The sequence below is a fragment of the Doryrhamphus excisus genome, chromosome 2 (assembly GCF_030265055.1).
Source record: "Doryrhamphus excisus isolate RoL2022-K1 chromosome 2, RoL_Dexc_1.0, whole genome shotgun sequence".
Taxonomy (NCBI): Eukaryota; Metazoa; Chordata; class Actinopteri; order Syngnathiformes; family Syngnathidae; genus Doryrhamphus; species Doryrhamphus excisus.
The window spans coordinates 22,655,863-22,673,937 of NC_080467.1; the positions used below are offsets into that span (position 1 = coordinate 22,655,863).

Sequence of the window (18,075 nt, forward strand, 5' to 3'; positions counted from 1 at the left end):
AAGTGGGGGCAGATTGACAATTGTCCAAATGGACAAAGATTTCTCCTTTGTAGGGAAAATTGTTCCAGAAATAATGGGCTTTTCTTCAACAAAACAAGACATCACAATCGCGGCTTGAAAGAAACACCTTAGCCACCCTCGGGGTCACTTTGATATCTTGGTGGACTCAACTTGTGCCCTTGGAGTCAATGGTTTGTAACCTCCTCTAACATTGTCTGGATGGCTGGATGTCTGGCCTTTTGAAGAATGAAGCTAAGGTCCTTTCAGCCAGCCAATAAGCCTTTTCAAACTATTTGCCAAGTCACAACATAAACAGGGATTTTTCTGAAAACCGGTCTTGAACCAGGGACCTTTAGAACTTCAGTCTAACGTTCTCCTAAGTGAGTATTTCAGCTTCTAAGGTGGTGTTCTGCTTTTTCAGTCGTGGGTAAAAGTGGGGGCAGGGTGAAACTGTGTCTGTGCCACGTGTGTTGCTGTGTACCTGGTCCAGTGTGTTCTCAACTTGGGTTGGAATGTCCCCATGCCGGTAACGGGTGGGGAATACAGTCAGTTGATGAGGATAAGAGCTACAGAAAATCGGAAGGATTTCACTGGTTGAAGTCTCCAGCTACCATAAAAACGGTCATGGGCCACAAGCCTGTTCTGAATTCCGCTTTGGCCAATCGACACTACATCAACTCAGCAGCAGTCCTTGTTAGTATAGTGGCCAGTATCTCCGCCTGTCACATGGAAGATTACGCGGTTCGATTCCCAGACGTGGAGTTCCTGTTTTGTGTGTCACGTTGAACCTTGAGCAGGGTTGCGGTTGCAACAACCAGTCCGGGAGAACAAGACCTCTATTCATCTTCTTCTCCAAGTGCTCAGCTGTGTTGTACAATCTGACAGTCCTTTGCTACCAAATCATTCCAGTCGTGGATAATGGAGCTGACAAGGAAAATGACAGCTGTGGGATTTCAACCAGTGGCTCCTGAGCGAAAGGAGCCTTAATCTGGTGCTTCAGACCACTCATCCACCCAACCCAAAACGGTGCCCTGATCAGGAAAAAACTGTGATCTTGTGAGGTTCGCTGACAACGGAGGACACTGAAATGGAGCCGCACAAAGGAGGGTACCTGCACTGTTTACGTGTCCGTCGACCAGGTAGACCGGGATTCGATTGGCGGACTTGGAATTGTTTTCATGTGCAGTGACAGCAGTTCACAGACAGCGCTGAAAGATGACGCGAACCGTTCGGCCGAGGACCAAGACAAATCCTATCTCCAGTCAAAACCTAACCAAATGTCAGTTCCCTGACCGGGAATCGAACAACGGCCACGGTGGTGAGAGCACCAAGTCCCAGCCACTAGACAACCAGGGACTGCATCGTGTCTGCACTCTGAAAGGCAGAGACTGTGTCGCTTTGACGTACTCCAGCAAAGGAACCAAAATAGTTCTGAGACTGGACCTTCTCTGCCAACACTGCATCAGCAGGGGAATTAGCTCAAATGGTAGAGCGCTCGCTTAGCATGTGAGAGGTAGCGGGATCAACGCCCGCATTCTCCATAAACTCCTTTGTTTTTGATGAAATGTTCCCAAGTAGCGAATACTAATCCGGGCCCCAATCCCGATATCTAGGCCAAATACAGCCATAGGTATCACCCTAAACTGGATTCAGAGTCCAGAGTGCTAACCATTACACCATGGAACCCTTTGTTTTGGATGTGACTGGCACCTTCTGGCGTAACAATGGAGGCTTTGCAAACCAGGACAACAACCTTACTCTCTGATGAGCGCAAAGTATTTTCGGGTACAATCCAGGGGTCTTGTGCTCTCATGGAAATGGCTGTTCTTTTCCAACAGGAGTTGAGATGAAACGTATTCAAATAGACACTCAAATGGTCACTCAATCAGAATTACTCCGTTTGCCAATTTCAGACTGCGTGACAAAGACTCAAGTCCAACTCCATTGACAGGGAAGCGGAGGTCCTTCAGACAAGACGGTATTGCCATTCTTTGCCGGCAGACATAACACAAGAAACAGCTTGTCCTTCGAGCCGGACTTGAACCAGCGACCTAAGGATGCCAGCTTGAACCACTACAGTCCTCCGCTCTTCCAACTGAGCTATCGCAGGTCTTGTTGCTTTGGTGCGAATGAGTACAGCCAAGCGTTTGACAGCGTCTTCACTGTGTACTGCTTTCCTTTCCTTTCCTGAGACGCCGGATCCAGAATCTCTTCGAAGCCGTCCGGAAGTCCTTCTCCATGGCTTCTCCAAACTCCTCCCATGTCAGAGTTTTTGGCTCAGCGAATGCCAAAGCCGCCGACCGCTTGGCCTGTCGGTTCCTGTCAGCTGAAGTCCCATGAGCCAAAAAGGCCCAATAGAACTCCTTCAGCTTGACGGCATCCCTCACCAATGGTATCCACCAACGGGTTCTAGGATTACCGCCACGACAGGCCCTGACCACCTTAGGGCCACTGCCGTCTCGACAATGGAGGCACAGAACATCCCTGCCTCCCTCTGGATCTTGCAGGTCACTGGGAAGATATTCGGCTCGAAGGACCATTTGGTCCCGAACATGAAACTTTTGATCTGAGTGTCCCGGATTCAAGTCCCTGTTCAGGTGACCAGGTCTGAGGTCCTCTTGCAAACGCCTCCTTTGCCCTCAGAATACAAGGACAACAGGACAATACCTTGGTACTTTATGGAAACTACACGAGGAGCCGGGCTTTTAACTGGAACTGGAAAGACTTGCGGCCCCGCACTGTCAGAAGTGGGATTTGAACCCACGCCTCATTAGAGACTGCAACCTGAATGCAGCGCCTTCGACCGCTCGGCCATCCTGACCCTCCAGGTCTCGCTCCTTCTGTTCCCTGAGAAACTAGGTCAGCTGTGGAATTGATCAAACATCAGGATGGCCACATCAATAAAAACAGAACAAAAAATGATATCTAGAGCAGCAAAAGGCCTGATTAGCTCAGTCGGTAGAGCATGAGACTCTTAATCTCATGGTCGTGGGTTCGAGCCCCATATTGGGCGATTCAGCACTTTTATTGATACATCTGAAAGATATCTTTCCTGTTGAAAACTGTTCAACATGCAGAAAACATTTCATTCCAAATACACAAAAACAAGTCTTTTGACCAAAGGCCTGGGGGCTCACTTCGTAGGGCATCAGACTTTAAATCTGAGTGTCAAGAGTTCAAGTCCCTTCAGAGATCAAGCACAAGTCCTTGTTCCTATTTGTCACCTTAACTTTTTTTGTAAAAGAAGGACTTGAATGGCCATGTTTCCACCCAGTTTCGAACTGGGGACCTTTTGCGTGTTAGGCAAACGTGATAACCGCTACACTATGGAAACCTGAAGGACGGGGGTTTTAAGGGGACTGAGCTCAATTTTATTCCACACATTAAAAATGTTACAAAAACAGGATTTTATTTTTCATTTAAAGAATACAGCCAGAGTCCGCCCGTTCCTCTCTCGGGCAAATAGAGAGATGCTGATGCATGCTTTTATTTCCAGTCGTATTGACTATTGCAATGCCCTGCTTTCTGGTCTTCCTAAAAGAAACATCACAAGTCTACAACTTTTACAGAACAACTTTTGCTGCACGTGTGCTGACGAGGACCAGAAGGCAGGCGCATATTACACCGCTTCTAAAATCACTGCATTGGCTCCCTGTATGTTTCAGGATCCATTTGAAGGTTCTCTTAATGGTTTTTAAATGCCTTGGGGGTTGTGGGCCTTCTTATTTTTTCTGAATTTCTTTTACGTTATGAACCCTCGCGGTCCATCAGGTCCTCCAACACCGACCTGTTATGTATTCCCAGCCCATCAGTCATCCGGGAAATATGGATTGTGTGTCCAAACTGGGGATGGATGCTCGTGTACACACCTTCAGACATCAAGCACATATCCTTGTTCCCATTTGTCATCTTGATTTTTTTGTAAAAGGAGGTCTTGGAAGGCCATGTTTCCACCCAGTTCCGAACTGGTGACCTTTTGCGTGTGAGGCAAACGTGATAACCACTACACTATGGAAACCTGAAGGACGGGGCTTTTAAGGGGACTGGTGAAGTCACAGAGCAGTTGCCAAACAATGAAACACGACGATGTGTCCAAAGTGGGGGCAGATTGACAATTGTCCAAATGGACAAAGATTTCTCCTTTGTAGGGAAAATTGTTCCAGAAATAATGGGCTTTTCTTCAACAAAACAAGACATCACAATCGCGGCTTGAAAGAAACACCTTAGCCACCCTCGGGGTCACTTTGATATCTTGGTGGACTCAACTTGTGCCCTTGGAGTCAATGGTTTGTAACCTCCTCTAACATTGTCTGGATGGCTGGATGTCTGGCCTTTTGAAGAATGAAGCTAAGGTCCTTTCAGCCAGCCAATAAGCCTTTTCAAACTATTTGCCAAGTCACAACATAAACAGGGATTTTTCTGAAAACCGGTCTTGAACCAGGGACCTTTAGAACTTCAGTCTAACGTTCTCCTAAGTGAGTATTTCAGCTTCTAAGGTGGTGTTCTGCTTTTTCAGTCGTGGGTAAAAGTGGGGGCAGGGTGAAACTGTGTCTGTGCCACGTGTGTTGCTGTGTACCTGGTCCAGTGTGTTCTCAACTTGGGTTGGAATGTCCCCATGCCGGTAACGGGTGGGGAATACAGTCAGTTGATGAGGATAAGAGCTACAGAAAATCGGAAGGATTTCACTGGTTGAAGTCTCCAGCTACCATAAAAACGGTCATGGGCCACAAGCCTGTTCTGAATTCCGCTTTGGCCAATCGACACTACATCAACTCAGCAGCAGTCCTTGTTAGTATAGTGGCCAGTATCTCCGCCTGTCACATGGAAGATTACGCGGTTCGATTCCCAGACGTGGAGTTCCTGTTTTGTGTGTCACGTTGAACCTTGAGCAGGGTTGCGGTTGCAACAACCAGTCCGGGAGAACAAGACCTCTATTCATCTTCTTCTCCAAGTGCTCAGCTGTGTTGTACAATCTGACAGTCCTTTGCTACCAAATCATTCCAGTCGTGGACAATGGAGCTGACAAGGAAAATGACAGCTGTGGGATTTCAACCAGTGGCTCCTGAGCGAAAGGAGCCTTAATCTGGTGCTTCAGACCACTCATCCACCCAACCCAAAACGGTGCCCTGATCAGGAAAAAACTGTGATCTTGTGAGGTTCGCTGACAACGGAGGACACTGAAATGGAGCCGCACAAAGGAGGGTACCTGCACTGTTTACGTGTCCGTCGACCAGGTAGACCGGGATTCGATTGGCGGACTTGGAATTGTTTTCATGTGCAGTGACAGCAGTTCACAGACAGCGCTGAAAGATGACCCGAACCGTTCGGCCGAGGACCAAGACAAATCCTATCTCCAGTCAAAACCTAACCAAATGTCAGTTCCCTGACCGGGAATCGAACAACGGCCACGGTGGTGAGAGCACCAAGTCCCAGCCACTAGACAACCAGGGACTGCATCGTGTCTGCACTCTGAAAGGCAGAGACTGTGTCGCTTTGACGTACTCCAGCAAAGGAACCAAAATAGTTCTGAGACTGGACCTTCTCTGCCAACACTGCATCAGCAGGGGAATTAGCTCAAATGGTAGAGCGCTCGCTTAGCATGTGAGAGGTAGCGGGATCAACGCCCGCATTCTCCATAAACTCCTTTGTTTTTGATGAAATGTTCCCAAGTAGCGAATACTAATCCGGGCCCCAATCCCGATATCTAGGCCAAATACAGCCATAGGTATCACCCTAAACTGGATTCAGAGTCCAGAGTGCTAACCATTACACCATGGAACCCTTTGTTTTGGATGTGACTGGCACCTTCTGGCGTAACAATGGAGGCTTTGCAAACCAGGACAACAACCTTACTCTCTGATGAGCGCAAAGTATTTTCGGGTACAATCCAGGGGTCTTGTGCTCTCATGGAAATGGCTGTTCTTTTCCAACAGGAGTTGAGATGAAACGTATTCAAATAGACACTCAAATGGTCATTCAATCAGAATTACTCCGTTTGCCAATTTCAGACTGCGTGACAAAGACTCAAGTCCAACTCCATTGACAGGGAAGCGGAGGTCCTTCAGACAAGACGGTATTGCCATTCTTTGCCGGCAGACATAACACAAGAAACAGCTTGTCCTTCGAGCCGGACTTGAACCAGCGACCTAAGGATGCCAGCTTGAACCACTACAGTCCTCCGCTCTTCCAACTGAGCTATCGAAGGTCTTGTTGCTTTGGTGCGAATGAGTACAGCCAAGCGTTTGACAGCGTCTTCACTGTGTACTGCTTTCCTTTCCTTTCCTGAGACGCCGGATCCAGAATCTCTTCGAAGCCGTCCGGAAGTCCTTCTCCATGGCTTCTCCAAACTCCTCCCATGTCAGAGTTTTTGGCTCAGCGAATGCCAAAGCCGCCGACCGCTTGGCCTGTCGGTTCCTGTCAGCTGAAGTCCCATGAGCCAAAAAGGCCCAATAGAACTCCTTCAGCTTGACGGCATCCCTCACCAATGGTATCCACCAACGGGTTCTAGGATTACCGCCACGACAGGCCCTGACCACCTTAGGGCCACTGCCGTCTCGACAATGGAGGCACAGAACATCCCTGCCTCCCTCTGGATCTTGCAGGTCACTGGGAAGATATTCGGCTCGAAGGACCATTTGGTCCCGAACATGAAACTTTTGATCTGAGTGTCCCGGATTCAAGTCCCTGTTCAGGTGACCAGGTCTGAGGTCCTCTTGCAAACGCCTCCTTTGCCCTCAGAATACAAGGACAACAGGACAATACCTTGGTACTTTATGGAAACTACACGAGGAGCCGGGCTTTTAACTGGAACTGGAAAGACTTGCGGCCCCGCACTGTCAGAAGTGGGATTTGAACCCACGCCTCATTAGAGACTGCAACCTGAATGCAGCGCCTTCGACCGCTCGGCCATCCTGACCCTCCAGGTCTCGCTCCTTCTGTTCCCTGAGAAACTAGGTCAGCTGTGGAATTGATCAAACATCAGGATGGCCACATCAATAAAAACAGAACAAAAAATGATATCTAGAGCAGCAAAAGGCCTGATTAGCTCAGTCGGTAGAGCATGAGACTCTTAATCTCATGGTCGTGGGTTCGAGCCCCATATTGGGCGATTCAGCACTTTTATTGATACATCTGAAAGATATCTTTCCTGTTGAAAACTGTTCAACATGCAGAAAACATTTCATTCCAAATACACAAAAACAAGTCTTTTGACCAAAGGCCTGGGGGCTCACTTCGTAGGGCATCAGACTTTAAATCTGAGTGTCAAGAGTTCAAGTCCCTTCAGAGATCAAGCACAAGTCCTTGTTCCTATTTGTCACCTTAACTTTTTTTGTAAAAGAAGGACTTGAATGGCCATGTTTCCACCCAGTTTCGAACTGGGGACCTTTTGCGTGTTAGGCAAACGTGATAACCGCTACACTATGGAAACCTGAAGGACGGGAGTTTTAAGGGGACTGAGCTCAATTTTATTCCACACATTAAAAATGTTACAAAAACAGGATTTTATTTTTCATTTAAAGAATACAGCCAGAGTCCGCCCGTTCCTCTCTCGGGCAAATAGAGAGATGCTGATGCATGCTTTTATTTCCAGTCGTATTGACTATTGCAATGCCCTGCTTTCTGGTCTTCCTAAAAGAAACATCACAAGTCTACAACTTTTACAGAACAACTTTTGCTGCACGTGTGCTGACGAGGACCAGAAGGCAGGCGCATATTACACCGCTTCTAAAATCACTGCATTGGCTCCCTGTATGTTTCAGGATCCATTTGAAGGTTCTCTTAATGGTTTTTAAATGCCTTGGGGGTTGTGGGCCTTCTTATTTTTTCTGAATTTCTTTTACGTTATGAACCCTCGCGGTCCATCAGGTCCTCCAACACCGACCTGTTATGTATTCCCAGCCCATCAGTCATCCGGGAAATATGGATTGTGTGTCCAAACTGGGGATGGATGCTCGTGTACACACCTTCAGACATCAAGCACATATCCTTGTTCCCATTTGTCATCTTGATTTTTTTGTAAAAGGAGGTCTTGGAAGGCCATGTTTCCACCCAGTTCCGAACTGGTGACCTTTTGCGTGTGAGGCAAACGTGATAACCACTACACTATGGAAACCTGAAGGACGGGGCTTTTAAGGGGACTGGTGAAGTCACAGAGCAGTTGCCAAACAATGAAACACGACGATGTGTCCAAAGTGGGGGCAGATTGACAATTGTCCAAATGGACAAAGATTTCTCCTTTGTAGGGAAAATTGTTCCAGAAATAATGGGCTTTTCTTCAACAAAACAAGACATCACAATCGCGGCTTGAAAGAAACACCTTAGCCACCCTCGGGGTCACTTTGATATCTTGGTGGACTCAACTTGTGCCCTTGGAGTCAATGGTTTGTAACCTCCTCTAACATTGTCTGGATGGCTGGATGTCTGGCCTTTTGAAGAATGAAGCTAAGGTCCTTTCAGCCAGCCAATAAGCCTTTTCAAACTATTTGCCAAGTCACAACATAAACAGGGATTTTTCTGAAAACCGGTCTTGAACCAGGGACCTTTAGAACTTCAGTCTAACGTTCTCCTAAGTGAGTATTTCAGCTTCTAAGGTGGTGTTCTGCTTTTTCAGTCGTGGGTAAAAGTGGGGGCAGGGTGAAACTGTGTCTGTGCCACGTGTGTTGCTGTGTACCTGGTCCAGTGTGTTCTCAACTTGGGTTGGAATGTCCCCATGCCGGTAACGGGTGGGGAATACAGTCAGTTGATGAGGATAAGAGCTACAGAAAATCGGAAGGATTTCACTGGTTGAAGTCTCCAGCTACCATAAAAACGGTCATGGGCCACAAGCCTGTTCTGAATTCCGCTTTGGCCAATCGACACTACATCAACTCAGCAGCAGTCCTTGTTAGTATAGTGGCCAGTATCTCCGCCTGTCACATGGAAGATTACGCGGTTCGATTCCCAGACGTGGAGTTCCTGTTTTGTGTGTCACGTTGAACCTTGAGCAGGGTTGCGGTTGCAACAACCAGTCCGGGAGAACAAGACCTCTATTCATCTTCTTCTCCAAGTGCTCAGCTGTGTTGTACAATCTGACAGTCCTTTGCTACCAAATCATTCCAGTCGTGGACAATGGAGCTGACAAGGAAAATGACAGCTGTGGGATTTCAACCAGTGGCTCCTGAGCGAAAGGAGCCTTAATCTGGTGCTTCAGACCACTCATCCACCCAACCCAAAACGGTGCCCCGATCAGGAAAAAACTGTGATCTTGTGAGGTTCGCTGACAACGGAGGACACTGAAATGGAGCCGCACAAAGGAGGGTACCTGCACTGTTTACGTGTCCGTCGACCAGGTAGACCGGGATTCGATTGGCGGACTTGGAATTGTTTTCATGTGCAGTGACAGCAGTTCACAGACAGCGCTGAAAGATGACCCGAACCGTTCGGCCGAGGACCAAGACAAATCCTATCTCCAGTCAAAACCTAACCAAATGTCAGTTCCCTGACCGGGAATCGAACAACGGCCGCGGTGGTGAGAGCACCAAGTCCCAGCCACTAGACAACCAGGGACTGCATCGTGTCTGCACTCTGAAAGGCAGAGACTGTGTCGCTTTGACGTACTCCAGCAAAGGAACCAAAATAGTTCTGAGACTGGACCTTCTCTGCCAACACTGCATCAGCAGGGGAATTAGCTCAAATGGTAGAGCGCTCGCTTAGCATGTGAGAGGTAGCGGGATCAACGCCCGCATTCTCCATAAACTCCTTTGTTTTTGATGAAATGTTCCCAAGTAGCGAATACTAATCCGGGCCCCAATCCCGATATCTAGGCCAAATACAGCCATAGGTATCACCCTAAACTGGATTCAGAGTCCAGAGTGCTAACCATTACACCATGGAACCCTTTGTTTTGGATGTGACTGGCACCTTCTGGCGTAACAATGGAGGCTTTGCAAACCAGGACAACAACCTTACTCTCTGATGAGCGCAAAGTATTTTCGGGTACAATCCAGGGGTCTTGTGCTCTCATGGAAATGGCTGTTCTTTTCCAACAGGAGTTGAGATGAAACGTATTCAAATAGACACTCAAATGATCACTCAATCAGAATTACTCCGTTTGCCAATTTCAGACTGCGTGACAAAGACTCAAGTCCAACTCCATTGACAGGGAAGCGGAGGTCCTTCAGACAAGACGGTATTGCCATTCTTTGCCGGCAGACATAACACAAGAAACAGCTTGTCCTTCGAGCCGGACTTGAACCAGCGACCTAAGGATGCCAGCTTGAACCACTACAGTCCTCCGCTCTTCCAACTGAGCTATCGAAGGTCTTGTTGCTTTGGTGCGAATGAGTACAGCCAAGCGTTTGACAGCGTCTTCACTGTGTACTGCTTTCCTTTCCTTTCCTGAGACGCCGGATCCAGAATCTCTTCGAAGCCGTCCGGAAGTCCTTCTCCATGGCTTCTCCAAACTCCTCCCATGTCAGAGTTTTTGGCTCAGCGAATGCCAAAGCCGCGGACCGCTTGGCCTGTCGGTTCCTGTCAGCTGAAGTCCCATGAGCCAAAAAGGCCCAATAGAACTCCTTCAGCTTGACGGCATCCCTCACCAATGGTATCCACCAACGGGTTCTAGGATTACCGCCACGACAGGCCCTGACCACCTTAGGGCCACTGCCGTCTCGACAATGGAGGCACAGAACATCCCTGCCTCCCTCTGGATCTTGCAGGTCACTGGGAAGATATTCGGCTCGAAGGACCATTTGGTCCCGAACATGAAACTTTTGATCTGAGTGTCCCGGATTCAAGTCCCTGTTCAGGTGACCAGGTCTGAGGTCCTCTTGCAAACGCCTCCTTTGCCCTCAGAATACAAGGACAACAGGACAATACCTTGGTACTTTATGGAAACTACACGAGGAGCCGGGCTTTTAACTGGAACTGGAAAGACTTGCGGCCCCGCACTGTCAGAAGTGGGATTTGAACCCACGCCTCATTAGAGACTGCAACCTGAATGCAGCGCCTTCGACCGCTCGGCCATCCTGACCCTCCAGGTCTCGCTCCTTCTGTTCCCTGAGAAACTAGGTCAGCTGTGGAATTGATCAAACATCAGGATGGCCACATCAATAAAAACAGAACAAAAAATGATATCTAGAGCAGCAAAAGGCCTGATTAGCTCAGTCGGTAGAGCATGAGACTCTTAATCTCATGGTCGTGGGTTCGAGCCCCATATTGGGCGATTCAGCACTTTTATTGATACATCTGAAAGATATCTTTCCTGTTGAAAACTGTTCAACATGCAGAAAACATTTCATTCCAAATACACAAAAACAAGTCTTTTGACCAAAGGCCTGGGGGCTCACTTCGTAGGGCATCAGACTTTAAATCTGAGTGTCAAGAGTTCAAGTCCCTTCAGAGATCAAGCACAAGTCCTTGTTCCTATTTGTCACCTTAACTTTTTTTGTAAAAGAAGGACTTGAATGGCCATGTTTCCACCCAGTTTCGAACTGGGGACCTTTTGCGTGTTAGGCAAACGTGATAACCGCTACACTATGGAAACCTGAAGGACGGGGGTTTTAAGGGGACTGAGCTCAATTTTATTCCACACATTAAAAATGTTACAAAAACAGGATTTTATTTTTCATTTAAAGAATACAGCCAGAGTCCGCCCGTTCCTCTCTCGGGCAAATAGAGAGATGCTGATGCATGCTTTTATTTCCAGTCGTATTGACTATTGCAATGCCCTGCTTTCTGGTCTTCCTAAAAGAAACATCACAAGTCTACAACATTTACAGAACAACTTTTGCTGCACGTGTGCTGACGAGGACCAGAAGGCAGGCGCATATTACACCGCTTCTAAAATCACTGCATTGGCTCCCTGTATGTTTCAGGATCCATTTGAAGGTTCTCTTAATGGTTTTTAAATGCCTTGGGGGTTGTGGGCCTTCTTATTTTTTCTGAATTTCTTTTACGTTATGAACCCTCGCGGTCCATCAGGTCCTCCAACACCGACCTGTTATGTATTCCCAGCCCATCAGTCATCCGGGAAATATGGATTGTGTGTCCAAACTGGGGATGGATGCTCGTGTACACACCTTCAGACATCAAGCACATATCCTTGTTCCCATTTGTCATCTTGATTTTTTTGTAAAAGGAGGTCTTGGAAGGCCATGTTTCCACCCAGTTCCGAACTGGGGACCTTTTGCGTGTGAGGCAAACGTGATAACCACTACACTATGGAAACCTGAAGGACGGGGCTTTTAAGGGGACTGGTGAAGTCACAGAGCAGTTGCCAAACAATGAAACACGACGATGTGTCCAAAGTGGGGGCAGATTGACAATTGTCCAAATGGACAAAGATTTCTCCTTTGTAGGGAAAATTGTTCCAGAAATAATGGGCTTTTCTTCAACAAAACAAGACATCACAATCGCGGCTTGAAAGAAACACCTTAGCCACCCTCGGGGTCACTTTGATATCTTGGTGGACTCAACTTGTGCCCTTGGAGTCAATGGTTTGTAACCTCCTCTAACATTGTCTGGATGGCTGGATGTCTGGCCTTTTGAAGAATGAAGCTAAGGTCCTTTCAGCCAGCCAATAAGCCTTTTCAAACTATTTGCCAAGTCACAACATAAACAGGGATTTTTCTGAAAACCGGTCTTGAACCGGGGACCTTTAGAACTTCAGTCTAACGTTCTCCTAAGTGAGTATTTCAGCTTCTAAGGTGGTGTTCTGCTTTTTCAGTCGTGGGTAAAAGTGGGGGCAGGGTGAAACTGTGTCTGTGCCACGTGTGTTGCTGTGTACCTGGTCCAGTGTGTTCTCAACTTGGGTTGGAATGTCCCCATGCCGGTAACGGGTGGGGAATACAGTCAGTTGATGAGGATAAGAGCTACAGAAAATCGGAAGGATTTCACTGGTTGAAGTCTCCAGCTACCATAAAAACGGTCATGGGCCACAAGCCTGTTCTGAATTCCGCTTTGGCCAATCGACACTACATCAACTCAGCAGCAGTCCTTGTTAGTATAGTGGCCAGTATCTCCGCCTGTCACATGGAAGATTACGCGGTTCGATTCCCAGACGTGGAGTTCCTGTTTTGTGTGTCACGTTGAACCTTGAGCAGGGTTGCGGTTGCAACAACCAGTCCGGGAGAACAAGACCTCTATTCATCTTCTTCTCCAAGTGCTCAGCTGTGTTGTACAATCTGACAGTCCTTTGCTACCAAATCATTCCAGTCGTGGACAATGGAGCTGACAAGGAAAATGACAGCTGTGGGATTTCAACCAGTGGCTCCTGAGCGAAAGGAGCCTTAATCTGGTGCTTCAGACCACTCATCCACCCAACCCAAAACGGTGCCCTGATCAGGAAAAAACTGTGATCTTGTGAGGTTCGCTGACAACGGAGGACACTGAAATGGAGCCGCACAAAGGAGGGTACCTGCACTGTTTACGTGTCCGTCGACCAGGTAGACCGGGATTCGATTGGCGGACTTGGAATTGTTTTCATGTGCAGTGACAGCAGTTCACAGACAGCGCTGAAAGATGACCTGAACCGTTCGGCCGAGGACCAAGACAAATCCTATCTCCAGTCAAAACCTAACCAAATGTCAGTTCCCTGACCGGGAATCGAACAACGGCCACGGTGGTGAGAGCACCAAGTCCCAGCCACTAGACAACCAGGGACTGCATCGTGTCTGCACTCTGAAAGGCAGAGACTGTGTCGCTTTGACGTACTCCAGCAAAGGAACCAAAATAGTTCTGAGACTGGACCTTCTCTGCCAACACTGCATCAGCAGGGGAATTAGCTCAAATGGTAGAGCGCTCGCTTAGCATGTGAGAGGTAGCGGGATCAACGCCCGCATTCTCCATAAACTCCTTTGTTTTTGATGAAATGTTCCCAAGTAGCGAATACTAATCCGGGCCCCAATCCCGATATCTAGGCCAAATACAGCCATAGGTATCACCCTAAACTGGATTCAGAGTCCAGAGTGCTAACCATTACACCATGGAACCCTTTGTTTTGGATGTGACTGGCACCTTCTGGCGTAACAATGGAGGCTTTGCAAACCAGGACAACAACCTTATTCTCTGATGAGCGCAAAGTATTTTCGGGTACAATCCAGGGGTCTTGTGCTCTCATGGAAATGGCTGTTCTTTTCCAACAGGAGTTGAGATGAAACGTATTCAAATAGACGCTCAAATGATCACTCAATCAGAATTACTCCGTTTGCCAATTTCAGACTGCGTGACAAAGACTCAAGTCCAACTCCATTGACAGGGAAGCGGAGGTCCTTCAGACAAGACGGTATTGCCATTCTTTGCCGGCAGACATAACACAAGAAACAGCTTGTCCTTCGAGCCGGACTTGAACCAGCGACCTAAGGATGCCAGCTTGAACCACTACAGTCCTCCGCTCTTCCAACTGAGCTATCGAAGGTCTTGTTGCTTTGGTGCGAATGAGTACAGCCAAGCGTTTGACAGCGTCTTCACTGTGTACTGCTTTCCTTTCCTTTCCTGAGACGCCGGATCCAGAATCTCTTCGAAGCCGTCCGGAAGTCCTTCTCCATGGCTTCTCCAAACTCCTCCCATGTCAGAGTTTTTGGCTCAGCGAATGCCAAAGCCGCGGACCGCTTGGCCTGTCGGTTCCTGTCAGCTGAAGTCCCATGAGCCAAAAAGGCCCAATAGAACTCCTTCAGCTTGACGGCATCCCTCACCAATGGTATCCACCAACGGGTTCTAGGATTACCGCCACGACAGGCCCTGACCACCTTAGGGCCACTGCCGTCTCGACAATGGAGGCACAGAACATCCCTGCCTCCCTCTGGATCTTGCAGGTCACTGGGAAGATATTCGGCTCGAAGGACCATTTGGTCCCGAACATGAAACTTTTGATCTGAGTGTCCCGGATTCAAGTCCCTGTTCAGGTGACCAGGTCTGAGGTCCTCTGTCACTCTGTCAGAAGTGGGATTTGAACCCACGCCTCATTAGAGACTGCAACCTGAATGCAGCGCCTTCGACCGCTCGGCCATCCTGACCCTCCAGGTCTCGCTCCTTCTGTTCCCTGAGAAACTAGGTCAGCTGTGGAATTGATCAAACATCAGGATGGCCACATCAATAAAAACAGAACAAAAAATGATATCTAGAGCAGCAAAAGGCCTGATTAGCTCAGTCGGTAGAGCATGAGACTCTTAATCTCATGGTCGTGGGTTCGAGCCCCATATTGGGCGATTCAGCACTTTTATTGATACATCTGAAAGATATCTTTCCTGTTGAAAACTGTTCAACATGCAGAAAACATTTCATTCCAAATACACAAAAACAAGTCTTTTGACCAAAGGCCTGGGGGCTCACTTCGTAGGGCATCAGACTTTAAATCTGAGTGTCAAGAGTTCAAGTCCCTTCAGAGATCAAGCACAAGTCCTTGTTCCTATTTGTCACCTTAACTTTTTTTGTAAAAGAAGGACTTGAATGGCCATGTTTCCACCCAGTTTCGAACTGGGGACCTTTTGCGTGTTAGGCAAACGTGATAACCGCTACACTATGGAAACCTGAAGGACGGGGGTTTTAAGGGGACTGAGCTCAATTTTATTCCACACATTAAAAATGTTACAAAAACAGGATTTTATTTTTCATTTAAAGAATACAGCCAGAGTCCGCCCGTTCCTCTCTCGGGCAAATAGAGAGATGCTGATGCATGCTTTTATTTCCAGTCGTATTGACTATTGCAATGCCCTGCTTTCTGGTCTTCCTAAAAGAAACATCACAAGTCTACAACTTTTACAGAACAACTTTTGCTGCACGTGTGCTGACGAGGACCAGAAGGCAGGCGCATATTACACCGCTTCTAAAATCACTGCATTGGCTCCCTGTATGTTTCAGGATCCATTTGAAGGTTCTCTTAATGGTTTTTAAATGCCTTGGGGGTTGTGGGCCTTCTTATTTTTTCTGAATTTCTTTTACGTTATGAACCCTCGCGGTCCATCAGGTCCTCCAACACCGACCTGTTATGTATTCCCAGCCCATCAGTCATCCGGGAAATATGGATTGTGTGTCCAAACTGGGGATGGATGCTCGTGTACACACCTTCAGACATCAAGCACATATCCTTGTTCCCATTTGTCATCTTGATTTTTTTGTAAAAGGAGGTCTTGGAAGGCCATGTTTCCACCCAGTTCCGAACTGGGGACCTTTTGCGTGTGAGGCAAACGTGATAACCACTACACTATGGAAACCTGAAGGACGGGGCTTTTAAGGGGACTGGTGAAGTCACAGAGCAGTTGCCAAACAATGAAACACGACGATGTGTCCAAAGTGGGGGCAGATTGACAATTGTCCAAATGGACAAAGATTTCTCCTTTGTAGGGAAAATTGTTCCAGAAATAATGGGCTTTTCTTCAACAAAACAAGACATCACAATCGCGGCTTGAAAGAAACACCTTAGCCACCCTCGGGGTCACTTTGATATCTTGGTGGACTCAACTTGTGCCCTTGGAGTCAATGGTTTGTAACCTCCTCTAACATTGTCTGGATGGCTGGATGTCTGGCCTTTTGAAGAATGAAGCTAAGGTCCTTTCAGCCAGCCAATAAGCCTTTTCAAACTATTTGCCAAGTCACAACATAAACAGGGATTTTTCTGAAAACCGGTCTTGAACCAGGGACCTTTAGAACTTCAGTCTAACGTTCTCCTAAGTGAGTATTTCAGCTTCTAAGGTGGTGTTCTGCTTTTTCAGTCGTGGGTAAAAGTGGGGGCAGGGTGAAACTGTGTCTGTGCCACGTGTGTTGCTGTGTACCTGGTCCAGTGTGTTCTCAACTTGGGTTGGAATGTCCCCATGCCGGTAACGGGTGGGGAATAAGTCAGTTGATGAGGATAAGAGCTACAGAAAATCGGAAGGATTTCACTGGTTGAAGTCTCCAGCTACCATAAAAACGGTCATGGGCCACAAGCCTGTTCTGAATTCCGCTTTGGCCAATCGACACTACATCAACTCAGCAGCAGTCCTTGTTAGTATAGTGGCCAGTATCTCCGCCTGTCACATGGAAGATTACGCGGTTCGATTCCCAGACGTGGAGTTCCTGTTTTGTGTGTCACGTTGAACCTTGAGCAGGGTTGCGGTTGCAACAACCAGTCCGGGAGAACAAGACCTCTATTCATCTTCTTCTCCAAGTGCTCAGCTGTGTTGTACAATCTGACAGTCCTTTGCTACCAAATCATTCCAGTCGTGGACAATGGAGCTGACAAGGAAAATGACAGCTGTGGGATTTCAACCAGTGGCTCCTGAGCGAAAGGAGCCTTAATCTGGTGCTTCAGACCACTCATCCACCCAACCCAAAACGGTGCCCTGATCAGGAAAAAACTGTGATCTTGTGAGGTTCGCTGACAACGGAGGACACTGAAATGGAGCCGCACAAAGGAGGGTACCTGCACTGTTTACGTGTCCGTCGACCAGGTAGACCGGGATTCGATTGGCGGACTTGGAATTGTTTTCATGTGCAGTGACAGCAGTTCACAGACAGCGCTGAAAGATGACCCGAACCGTTCGGCCGAGGACCAAGACAAATCCTATCTCCAGTCAAAACCTAACCAAATGTCAGTTCCCTGACCGGGAATCGAACAACGGCCGCGGTGGTGAGAGCACCAAGTCCCAGCCACTAGACAACCAGGGACTGCATCGTGTCTGCACTCTGAAAGGCAGAGACTGTGTCGCTTTGACGTACTCCAGCAAAGGAACCAAAATAGTTCTGAGACTGGACCTTCTCTGCCAACACTGCATCAGCAGGGGAATTAGCTCAAATGGTAGAGCGCTCGCTTAGCATGTGAGAGGTAGCGGGATCAAAGCCCGCATTCTCCATGAACTCCTTTGTTTTTTGATGAAATGTTCCCAAGTAGCGAATACTAATCCGGGCCCCAATCCCGATATCTAGGCCAAATACAGCCATAGGTATCACCCTAAACTGGATTCAGAGTCCAGAGTGCTAACCATTACACCATGGAACCCTTTGTTTTGGATGTGACTGGCACCTTCTGGCGTAACAATGGAGGCTTTGCAAACCAGGACAACAACCTTACTCTCTGATGAGCGCAAAGTATTTTCGGGTACAATCCAGGGGTCTTGTGCT

At 47.8% G+C, this 18,075-nt stretch overlaps 18 non-coding genes across 18 annotated transcripts; 4 read left to right on the forward strand and 14 right to left on the reverse strand.

Annotated features, from left to right (window-relative positions):
* Positions 1-2,023: 2,023 nt before the first annotated feature.
* trnay-gua (transfer RNA tyrosine (anticodon GUA)) lies at positions 2,024-2,110 on the reverse strand. Its single transcript is given in 2 exon segments — positions 2,024-2,059; positions 2,074-2,110. It is a non-coding gene; the product is annotated as a tRNA-Tyr (tRNA).
* Positions 2,111-2,739: 629 nt separating this feature from the next.
* Positions 2,740-2,821, reverse strand: trnal-cag (transfer RNA leucine (anticodon CAG)). The gene has a single exon. It is a non-coding gene; the product is annotated as a tRNA-Leu (tRNA).
* Positions 2,822-2,940: 119 nt separating this feature from the next.
* trnak-cuu (transfer RNA lysine (anticodon CUU)) lies at positions 2,941-3,013 on the forward strand. Its single transcript has one exon. It is a non-coding gene; the product is annotated as a tRNA-Lys (tRNA).
* Positions 3,014-3,261: 248 nt separating this feature from the next.
* On the reverse strand, positions 3,262-3,334 carry trnav-aac (transfer RNA valine (anticodon AAC)). Its single transcript has one exon. It is a non-coding gene; the product is annotated as a tRNA-Val (tRNA).
* A 2,784-nt stretch (positions 3,335-6,118) lies between these two features.
* On the reverse strand, positions 6,119-6,205 carry trnay-gua (transfer RNA tyrosine (anticodon GUA)). The gene is given in 2 exon segments: positions 6,119-6,154; positions 6,169-6,205. It is a non-coding gene; the product is annotated as a tRNA-Tyr (tRNA).
* A 629-nt stretch (positions 6,206-6,834) lies between these two features.
* On the reverse strand, positions 6,835-6,916 carry trnal-cag (transfer RNA leucine (anticodon CAG)). Its single transcript has one exon. It is a non-coding gene; the product is annotated as a tRNA-Leu (tRNA).
* Positions 6,917-7,035: 119 nt separating this feature from the next.
* On the forward strand, positions 7,036-7,108 carry trnak-cuu (transfer RNA lysine (anticodon CUU)). The gene has a single exon. It is a non-coding gene; the product is annotated as a tRNA-Lys (tRNA).
* Positions 7,109-7,356: 248 nt separating this feature from the next.
* On the reverse strand, positions 7,357-7,429 carry trnav-aac (transfer RNA valine (anticodon AAC)). The gene has a single exon. It is a non-coding gene; the product is annotated as a tRNA-Val (tRNA).
* A 2,784-nt stretch (positions 7,430-10,213) lies between these two features.
* trnay-gua (transfer RNA tyrosine (anticodon GUA)) lies at positions 10,214-10,300 on the reverse strand. Its single transcript is given in 2 exon segments — positions 10,214-10,249; positions 10,264-10,300. It is a non-coding gene; the product is annotated as a tRNA-Tyr (tRNA).
* A 629-nt stretch (positions 10,301-10,929) lies between these two features.
* On the reverse strand, positions 10,930-11,011 carry trnal-cag (transfer RNA leucine (anticodon CAG)). Its single transcript has one exon. It is a non-coding gene; the product is annotated as a tRNA-Leu (tRNA).
* Positions 11,012-11,130: 119 nt separating this feature from the next.
* On the forward strand, positions 11,131-11,203 carry trnak-cuu (transfer RNA lysine (anticodon CUU)). Its single transcript has one exon. It is a non-coding gene; the product is annotated as a tRNA-Lys (tRNA).
* Positions 11,204-11,451: 248 nt separating this feature from the next.
* Positions 11,452-11,524, reverse strand: trnav-aac (transfer RNA valine (anticodon AAC)). Its single transcript has one exon. It is a non-coding gene; the product is annotated as a tRNA-Val (tRNA).
* A 611-nt stretch (positions 11,525-12,135) lies between these two features.
* Positions 12,136-12,208, reverse strand: trnav-cac (transfer RNA valine (anticodon CAC)). The gene has a single exon. It is a non-coding gene; the product is annotated as a tRNA-Val (tRNA).
* A 2,100-nt stretch (positions 12,209-14,308) lies between these two features.
* trnay-gua (transfer RNA tyrosine (anticodon GUA)) lies at positions 14,309-14,395 on the reverse strand. Its single transcript is given in 2 exon segments — positions 14,309-14,344; positions 14,359-14,395. It is a non-coding gene; the product is annotated as a tRNA-Tyr (tRNA).
* A 516-nt stretch (positions 14,396-14,911) lies between these two features.
* Positions 14,912-14,993, reverse strand: trnal-cag (transfer RNA leucine (anticodon CAG)). Its single transcript has one exon. It is a non-coding gene; the product is annotated as a tRNA-Leu (tRNA).
* Positions 14,994-15,112: 119 nt separating this feature from the next.
* Positions 15,113-15,185, forward strand: trnak-cuu (transfer RNA lysine (anticodon CUU)). The gene has a single exon. It is a non-coding gene; the product is annotated as a tRNA-Lys (tRNA).
* Positions 15,186-15,433: 248 nt separating this feature from the next.
* On the reverse strand, positions 15,434-15,506 carry trnav-aac (transfer RNA valine (anticodon AAC)). Its single transcript has one exon. It is a non-coding gene; the product is annotated as a tRNA-Val (tRNA).
* A 611-nt stretch (positions 15,507-16,117) lies between these two features.
* On the reverse strand, positions 16,118-16,190 carry trnav-cac (transfer RNA valine (anticodon CAC)). Its single transcript has one exon. It is a non-coding gene; the product is annotated as a tRNA-Val (tRNA).
* Between the last annotated feature and the right edge of the window lie 1,885 nt (positions 16,191-18,075).